Source organism: Sciurus vulgaris, assembly GCF_902686455.1.
Source record: "Sciurus vulgaris genome assembly, chromosome: 6".
Lineage (NCBI taxonomy): Eukaryota > Metazoa > Chordata > Mammalia > Rodentia > Sciuridae > Sciurus > Sciurus vulgaris.
Window position 1 is genome coordinate 5722156 of NC_136466.1, and position 9769 is coordinate 5731924.

Genomic DNA, 9769 nt, shown 5'->3' on the forward strand with positions numbered 1-9769 from the left:
GGGAAGGCACCAGGTTTATACAAAGCTGAGGAGACTGAGCTCCCCACGTCCCACATGGCACTGTGCTGGCTGGAGAGTCCCACCCCGGCTGCAGACACAGGGTGAGTGAAACCAAGGCAGAGATGGGAGAAACCAAGGAGAAACTAACTTCTGTTCCATGTTGAGAACAAACAGCACTCAGGAGTGAGTACGTGGCAGTTAGAGTCCAAAAGCATGTCTGAGCATCACATTTATTCTCCTCAGCAAATTGCAATCTCATCCAAAGAGTCAGCTAGCCCAGGAAATGATTGATTGATCCTATGAAGAGCACAGCAATCCCAGAGAGTCCATAAAACTGCTTTATGGTAATTGTTGTGACAGTCAGGGGTACTATAGGAACACAGGGACCATTGGGGACATCTGAAGTGTATGCATGTAAAGCATGTGATAGTTCTTCATCCTGCTTCCTATCGCTTTAAAATTCTTATTTTCAAATCACTCTTACTTACAATATATGTAGAAAATGCACAAAATAGCCTGCCCAGAAATTCCAGAGAAAGTAATAAATACACTCAAATTAAGGAAGAAATATAACATGAAAAATAGTTGATAGGTGATTTGCAGGTAGATAGGAACTTATCTGTATGAATGATACACATTCAAATATATCAATAACTGTACAAAATAAATGATTCAATATCACATATGAATTCCATTGAAGTATTTTGAATCTCTTCTATTTATACTTCTCACAATTATGTTTTATTGTTCAATGAATTTTTGCACTTTTTTACTCAACATATATATGGTGTGAGTATGAAGATGTCTGTGTCCAGTGGGAAAAGTCCAAATTGTTGATATGCTACAACATTTGGAAACACATTATGAACACCAACATAATATTTTTCGGTGGTGTATTAATTATAGTAATTAATAAATTTTAAACTGAAAAATTGTAATTTAAAAAATAAATAATACTTTTGCTTTCAACCCAAATAATTCTTTGCAGTTTTGAAATGCTTTATTTCTCATTCATTTCCTTATTTAAACCCTATTGGTCCCTCCCCCGGCCACCATTGGCTGGGTTGTTCTGTGTAGCTCCCTCTCCTGGCTGGGTTGAGCCCTAGTGTGCATTCCCTGACCCGGCCCATATCTCCCCACAACCAGAGCACACTGGCCTCCAACAGTGCACCTGCCAGCGGTCCCAACCCAGCAGGAGAAGTGAACATGAGGTTGGCAGGCCCACTCCGCATTGTGGGTTGTCACTAGTTGTCACTGTGGGTCTCACCTGGATGGTAGTCGGGATCCTACTGGGTGGGCCTGGAGGTGGATTTCCTCGCATCCAGCAATTCTTCAACAACTCAGAAAGCTCTGTGACTGCAGAAACATGGGCCAGGAAGTAGAAGTGTGGCCTGCCCCAGCCATGTCCTGAGGAGTACCTGGCCTTCCGCATGGTCAGTGGGGCTGCCAACGTCTTTGAACTCAAGATCTGCCTTGAGGACAGGATGCTCACGAGCAGTGTCAATGACAATGAGGGCCATGGGCTGAACATTGCCCTGGTGAATGGCATCAGCCTTGAGCTCATTGAGACCTGTGCCTCCAACATGTGGGCTGGAGATGTCAATGATCTGTTGAAGTTCATTCATCCACTGCATGAAGGCACCTTGGTGTTTGGGGCATCCTGTAACGACCTAGTCACCAAGATGAATGAAGAGACCAGGAAGCTTTTCAGTGAGCTGGGCAGCAGGAATGCCAAGGAGCTAGCTTTCTGCAACAGCTGAGTGTATGTGGGTCCCAGGGTGTGCAGAACAGCAGTCCCTTTGAACAGCACGTGAAGAACAATAAGCACACCAACAAGTATGAGGGCTGGCCTGAGGCACTGGAGATGGAAGGCTGCATCCCACAGAGAAGTGTGGTCAGCTAGCACAGCCACACACCAGGACCAGGCCAAGGGAGGTTGTCTGGTGCCAGCACAGGGTTGAGGCCTCACCCCTGCCCAAGCAGGTGGCACACCAGTCCCAACACAGCAGGGCTCTGAGGCAGTGACCACAAGGCCCCAAGGTGATGGAGATGGTGGAGCTGGCCATTGTACTTTGTCCCAGGAGCCCAGGTACCCATCTCCTTTTCCTAAAGCTGGCCCCACAGTCAGACCCCACTCTACCCTTTCTTCCTCCACTCCTGGCCTCTCCTTTCCTATTCCCAAGAGCCCCTGGCTGCAGAGGCTCTCAGTGCCCATCCTTCTCACTATAGCAACCACTTCGCAGGTTGGGCATCTTCCAGAACCTCTCCCTGCTGGACCCACTCACTATCTTGTGGTCCAAACTTGCTTACAGTGTGAGTGCTTTCAGTGAGCCAAACCTAGAGCCCACCTTCACCTGCCTGACTGCCTCCAGCCTCAATCTCAGCAGGAGAGGGTCCTTTTGGGGCAGACTGGCCTTGGGCAGTGGGGGAGCTGGAGCCTGGTCACAGCCCCTAATGCAGCACATGGCAATGGGTGATTGTCAAGGGGCCCATCTTCTAGGTGACTTCTTAATAAATTGATGCCCCCCCCAAAAAAAACACTATCCTGAAAAATATGGATATGGAAAGGCTCAGCTTTCTCCTCTCTCAAAGGAAACCCCTGGGCAGTCCCTCCTCATGTTCCTGCACTAAGACTTGCTCACCTCTGCCCACACGAATTTCCCTGCCTCCCGTTTTCACCTAACCTTTGTGTTGTTTTACCTTATTATAGCTGTTTGTGCAAGGGGATTTTTCAGTACGTGTTTCTCATCCCATAATGTGGAGGCAGTCCTGAGTCCCACTGAAATTATTGTGGTGCCAATATCTGGACTAAAGCAGGTTTGTTACTTTAAAAAATCTATCTTCCTGAAGAAACGATAGGTTTGAAGCCTACTGAGATTGACTGGGGTTCTCTGCAGAAATTAGGAGATGGTTCCTGTACTTACTTTGTCTTGGTATACATTAGGATGGAGCAGTCCTCCACAATCTCAGAGAATTAAAAAAATTACATTAAATATTTTTTGAGTGACCACTGCTTTAGAACTTACCTTGCAAAGGCATGGGGGTGGGAGATGTTTGCTTGAATTATTTCAGACCAGCATGTACTGTGTATGTTACACGTCTGGGGGTCCAAAGTCTACTTGGGTGCTATTCATTAGTAAAACAGTAAAAGAAAATCTGTCCACATTACTAGTTAGTCAATAGTGTTACCATATATTTGTTTAATAAACACTATGCAGGAAGTCATGTAATTACTACTAAACTTGTAAAAAGATGACTATTAAATGGTGCAAAATTCAAGGACATGCACTAGTATTTTGGGGGGTGATACATACTGATGAACTGCAATTTTTATGATATGGTGATATTTAATCAAAATACAAAAGTGGAAAACTTAGAAAAAGGAAGAAATTTTCAGAGCGAAATTTGCATTTGAGCCTCCTTTCAGGTCCAATAAATGCTTATGGGAAAAATAAAATATTATGTCGTAGTAGAAAAGGGAGACTTTCAGGTGTGAACAAAGATGTCACTCAGGAGTATGGAGAGCTTTGAGTCAGGAAGGAATGGGGGATGGAGACAAGAACCAGATTACAGGTAGACTCTGTAGAACCCCTTGAACTTCACCCTCACTGTGTAATTAACAGCAACCTGCCTGTAATTTGTCACCAACCCCTGACCCTGGGGAAGACACACATATACAGAGGAGCCCAGGCAGGCTCAAAAGGAAGATCGCTTTTCCAAGGATGAGTGTGTTTAGCCTGACCAGGTGCTGAGCAGAACCCAGGTCTGCAAAGGGCAGAGAAAACGACAATATAGGTGACTCAGGAACCAGCTGATAGGAGCTGCTGCCATGATGCATTTGAGATGAATGGATGATAATATAAGGTGTAAGCAAGAAAAGGCAAATTATCTTACATAAAAAGGAATCCAATCCCTTGAGTAAAAACAGTAAGGAGAAAACTGCAGTAACACCGACTAGATAGTATATAATGTCAGTTGTAGTCCATGGAAGATAATGAAGGTAATTAAATTACAGAGCATTGAAGAACACACTATCAAAAATGTCACATGCAGGAGTGGAGGTGAGCAGCCACTGCAAGTGTATGCATGGGAGTCTGAGGAGGTCAAGGGAGGCATAATGGAGCAGCTGAGGACAACCCTGCAGGTCACACCAAGACCCTGGGCTACAGGTCTCCACACCTGCATGGGGAGGTGCTCTCTGCTCAGAAATGATTAAACAATCAGAAAACAGAGAATGACCTTTCCTCTGCAGAGAAAGCAATTCCAAAACACAAGAAAACACTCTGGACATGAATTTGTACTCTAATTGCATTAATCATGATTTGTTTCCTCTCTCTTATGACTTTATCTTCCACACAACCAGAATTTCCAGTACATGACCAATTCTACCATGGTAACTGAATTTCTCCTCCTGGGCTGTCCTGATGTCTGGGAACTGAGTTTCCTCTATTTCATGGTATTCATACTGACCTGCCACAGTACCTTGTTAGGAAATCTTCTCATCATCACTGTCACCTCTGCTGACCAGAACCTGCACATGCCCATCTACTTCTTCTCAGGAACCTGTCCATCTTGGACATGTGCTACATTTCCATCACTGTCCCCAGTGCCTGTGTCAACTCTCTCACTGGCAACAGGGCCATTTCAGTGGCTAGAGGTGCAACCCAGATCTTCTAGGTAAATTTTTGTGCATGTGTTGAACTTCTGTTCCTCACCATCATTTCCTGGGATTGCTATGTGGCCATCTGCCAGCCCCTCCAGTACCCTACCATCATGAACCCTCAGTTTTGTGTCCCTATGACCCTGGCTTCCCTGCTCAGTGGCCTTGCGTATGCAGGTGTGCACACCGGGAACACGTTCCAGCTGTCCTTCTGCCAGTCAAACGTGGTCCAACAGTTTTTCTGTGATGTTCCCTTTCTGCTGAGCCTCTTTGGCTTGGCCACAACCAGCGACATGGTCCTTGTTCTTGTTTCTGTGGTGTTTATGTGTGGTGGTTGCTCTATTTTATTGCCATTTTATAGATTCCAATATTTCCTACTGTTCTGCAATTTCCCATGAGAACCTCAGTGAACGGCTTCGCCATCTGCACCCCTTCCATGCTCATGATGTCCGTCTTCCTCAGTTCCATTCCACATGTGTAACTGAGGCCTTCAGTAACCCTGACACACTCCAGGACATGGATCCCACTGCCTTTAATACCATGGCTTCTCCCTTCTTGAATTCTCTCGTCTAGAGTCTCAGAAACAAACAGGTAAAGAAGCTGTGAGGAGCATAGTACAAAGACAGGGAAATGATAAAGATCCATTTTGACATTTTCCTAATTTCAGGGAGTGGAGTTAAATGAAATCAAATGCACTTCTGATCTGGGCTTTATAAGTTACCTGCCTACCCTACATTTACATTATTAGTTCACTTATTTTGTAAAATAATTTTTGTCATTTACTATATTATGCTACAGTTACTTCATAAAATGCATAACTTTGTCAAGGCATTTAAATGTGTAAATATATTTCATTGCACTTTGTAATTCATTTGTGAATATAAATATCAAAGTTTCTTCAAATACATCACAGTTCTTGTGTCTGTCACAGAGGAAAACTTTACAAATAAAACATGGAGAGAACATAGAGTCACATAATCTGCTCTTTTTCAGAGCAGTGTCATTCATAAGCACTGTGCTGCATAATTGAGTCCACTTAATTACTTAAAAACACGTAAAATCAAATCCTAAAGAATTTATAGCCAAAAATGTAGAAAGAATCACAACAATATTATTCTCCTTCTGGAATATTAGGAAGGAAAAATCTCCTTATCCATGAAGAAAGCAGAAAACAAAGCTTACATCCCTCGGGTCCCACAAGTCAAACCCATCCCCTGGGGAAGAGCACCCTGCACTTCCCAGCTGTGATGGTTGCTGGTCTCATTATGTCCAGGAGGGACCCAGAGTCAGGGACCATTCCTCGGGTCTGAGTTAAAGTCAGCTTTTGAGTGTTTTTCTCCCTCACACCTTACTTCTGCAATGATTATGCTAATTAATCTTGCCTGATAATGATGACAAGATGGACAGTAATTGTCTGCCCTCAGTATCAGACACATGTCAATTACACAACTTCTCTCAGTGGACTGGAGTTCATAACGCAAACTCCTGACTGTACTTGTGGCCGTTTTGTTGTTGTAGTTTTCAGCAGAGATTTAACTCAAGGGTGCATCCCCAGCCCTTTTTCAGTTCTATCACAGAAAACAGGGTCTTTCCAAGTTGCTCAGGACCTCCCTAAGTTGCTGAGCCTGTCATCCAATGTGAGATCCTCATTCCTCAACCTCACCTACTCCTGGAAAAGGAGGAATGCACCCCTGTGGCAGCTCATCATCTCACAAAAGGTATTTCTCTCAAAACATTTTAGTATCCTTCCTGGCATATGCCATGCTAATCATTAATTATAACTGACATATGCTCAATGTCAAGTTAGTAGAAGTACCTGTAGAACAAAATGAGAAAAAATGTCTATACAATATCACAATCAATACAGTAAATTCCAAATTATAAAAGATAATTTTGGGCTTCCATGCCTGCCTGGGACCTTGACTTTCTGCCTGCCACTTCTGGACTCGGCACCTGTGCTCTGGCTCCCCAGCGTGTTTGGAGGCTGGTGCATGCATCTTGAATTACTCTAAGGGTGTGGCCACCCCCTCATGGAGGGGCGGTTCCTGCCCTGAGATGCCTGCAAGAGACTGGAGGTTCTTTGACAGGTACTGTGCTCACATGAAGATACTTAGGACCGGGAGATCTGAGTGGTGGATGACTTTATACTACATATTTTTTTTATTTTTAATTTTTCTCTTACTCTATTTTCATTTAATATATTTCCTCTGAGTCTCTTTCTCCCATTTCTCATGCTAAAGACCAACTTCCATTTTTTATATTTATTTTTATCCTAAACAAATGGGATACATCTTGTTTCTCTGTTTGCACATGAAGTAAAGGTTTACCATTTTTGTAAACATACATTTACATCGGGAATGGTGTTTGATTCATTCTCTTATTTTTTCCTTTCCCCCCACCCCTCCCACCACTCTTTTCCCTCTGTACAATCCCTCCTTCCTCCATTCATGCCCCGCTCTCACCCCCCATTATGTGTCATAATCCGCATATCAACGAGATCATTCATTCTTTGGTTTTTGAGATTTGCTTATCTCACTTAGCATGATATTCTCCAATTTCATCCATTTACCTACAAATGCCATAATTTTATTTTTATTTATGGCTGAGTTATTTTCCATTCTATATGTATACCACAGATTCTTTATATCCATCAGAGTTTTCCCAGTTTTATTTTTGTAAGGTCTTTAGAATATTTATATCAACACCAAAGACATATAACATTGTAAGAAAAGTTATTTCTATCAGTAGAGTTAAAAATCATATTTGACCAGGTTTAAAACAAATCAGTAAAAAAAGAACTGAAGCCAAAGAAGAAGTGTTTGTAAACAGGTTGCAGACTCTAAAGAGATGCTAAGTATTTCATACCTAGACAATAGGAAAGGGGTTAAGGTTATCTAAGAAATTGCAAGACCAAAACCCTTGCACACTCAAGGCTATAGAAATGAAGATTCTCTGGAGAAGGGTCTTGGGGGCACCCTGCTTGCACAGGGGACCCAGCAAGTGAGATTACTATGCTGAGCAAGGAAGACATTCAGAAACCACCATGGAATTAATTTTAGGAACTCAACTATGGTGTGAGCTGCCATCAGACTTACCATCATTTACATGGTGCTGGATCTGCAGGAATGCAGGGTAATCAAGTTAACAGGTCGTGATGATTTCCACCATTATTTCAAAGAAACCTGTTAATCCAAACAAATTGCAGCATAGACTGAGGCCTGGCTGGCTATCCCTGACAGGGTAATGGGTGAATCTCTGAAGGTGAAACCAAAGTCTGAATGGAATCCCCAGAAATTAATTGTTACAAGTAGCATGAACTGTCTACCAGGAAAAGCTTCTGACTGCAGAGAGAACTAAAGGCAGAGAGAGCAATTCTGCTCTAAAACTGCCAAGACCACTAGGGCAGGATTTCCCAGTCCTTTGGAAGGAATATCTGTCAGTCAAGGTTCCTTGATGGTATATATGGAATTACGAGTGGAGTTATGTTTGCTCAGCTAGATTTGGTTTTCCTCCTGACCCATTCATTCTTTCCATAGCCCTATCATTCCTATTTTTAATAGGAAAGTTTACATTTTACCAGTGGATGTGGGATGTATGAAACTCACTTTTGATTTCTTTGGAGCTCAGAGCCAAGAGTTTACCTTCAGCTTCAGGTCAGATTCTTGACTTTTACTTTTGGGCAAAGATGGAATTTTAAGAGTATGGGAACCTTGGACATAGACTAAATTCATTTTGAAATGTGAAATGGACAAGAGATTTACATGACCAGTGGTGAAATGTTATGAATGGGATGTGAGATTGCTCCCAAAAGTTCCTATATTTGGGCAGAAATTTTCAATTGTGAAATGATTGGATTATGAGAGTTGCAACCTAATCAGTCCATCCTGGTTTGACTGAATTGACTGGGTGGGAGCTTTAAGCATGTGGGGTCGTGGATGGAAGAGGTGAAACACTATCATTGAGCCCTGGAACAATCATCATTATTACATCCCCTTTCCCATTCCTCTTCTTTCCTTCTGACAGCCAATCCTGATCAGTTTCCATCTGCAGGGTCCTTCCTCAATGTGCCCACACCATGGGCAAAAAGTCATGAAATTGGTTGACGATAAACTAGGCCTCTGAACCCATGAATCAGAATATGATTTGCCTCACCTGAGTTAGCGTTTACTTATTGTGGATTATTTAAAACCAGGTATTTTGGTCATAGAAATAAAAATCTGACTGATTACAATTATTCATGATAATCATACACAGTACAGAGTGTATACCAGAGTTATAAAAAATGGCAAAACATATGATGATCAATAAATCAGTCTCATTATATTAACAGACTGAGGAGCAATAGGTACAAAAAAGAAAGTGCTGATAAAATATTTCTGGCATATGCATATAATGGAATGTCATTCATCAGTAAGGAATGAAGTAATGATATATTATACAAGGTGGAATAATTTTGAAAAAGTTAGGCCCAGTCAAGCAAGGAGAAAAATCATAAACTGAATGCTTTTATTTATATGATATCTGACAAATATGTAAATTAAAATATACAGAATATACTTAGAGATTTAGAGTGGCTGAAATTAGAGATAACAGGGACAGCGTGTGTAACAGATTAGAGGGTTTATCTGAAGTAATAAATGTATCTGGGAAGAAGTTGTAGCTGGATGTTGTGCAATTTTTTCATGTGATGACTAATACTGATTTGTTAACCATGAACTGTTACAACTGTCAACATTATGTCATGTGGATTTCATTTCAATGATAAGAAATGTTGTTGCTGGATACAGACAGTGTTAGATATTTCTCACGTGCAGTTTGCTTACTGACTGAGAGTCGCACACCACTCTTAATGTCACCTGACCCCAATACACACCCCTAACTCACACTGAGGCGAAGGAGGCAGAGATGAAAACAGACAGTGAGCACCATCAGTCTCTCCTCAGGGTTACTCATTTCTCAGTAATCACTTCAGAGGATGCCCACCATCCACTGTCTACACTGGCACATGGCCATGTCCTCTCTCTTGGGCTCTGGAGATGCTGTTGCCTGAGGGTGTGGTCAGGCCTCCTACTTTCTCTGCAGGCTGAGCTCTAGGTTCCCAGAGACCAT

At 42.4% G+C, this 9769-nt stretch overlaps 1 pseudogene across 1 annotated transcript; it reads left to right on the forward strand.

The window, feature by feature from the left end:
* Positions 1-1105: 1105 nt before the first annotated feature.
* LOC306663281 (protein FAM3A-like) lies at positions 1106-2308 on the forward strand (annotated as a pseudogene). The gene has a single exon. The product of its transcript is annotated as a protein FAM3A-like (transcript).
* Positions 2309-9769: the final 7461 nt, after the last annotated feature.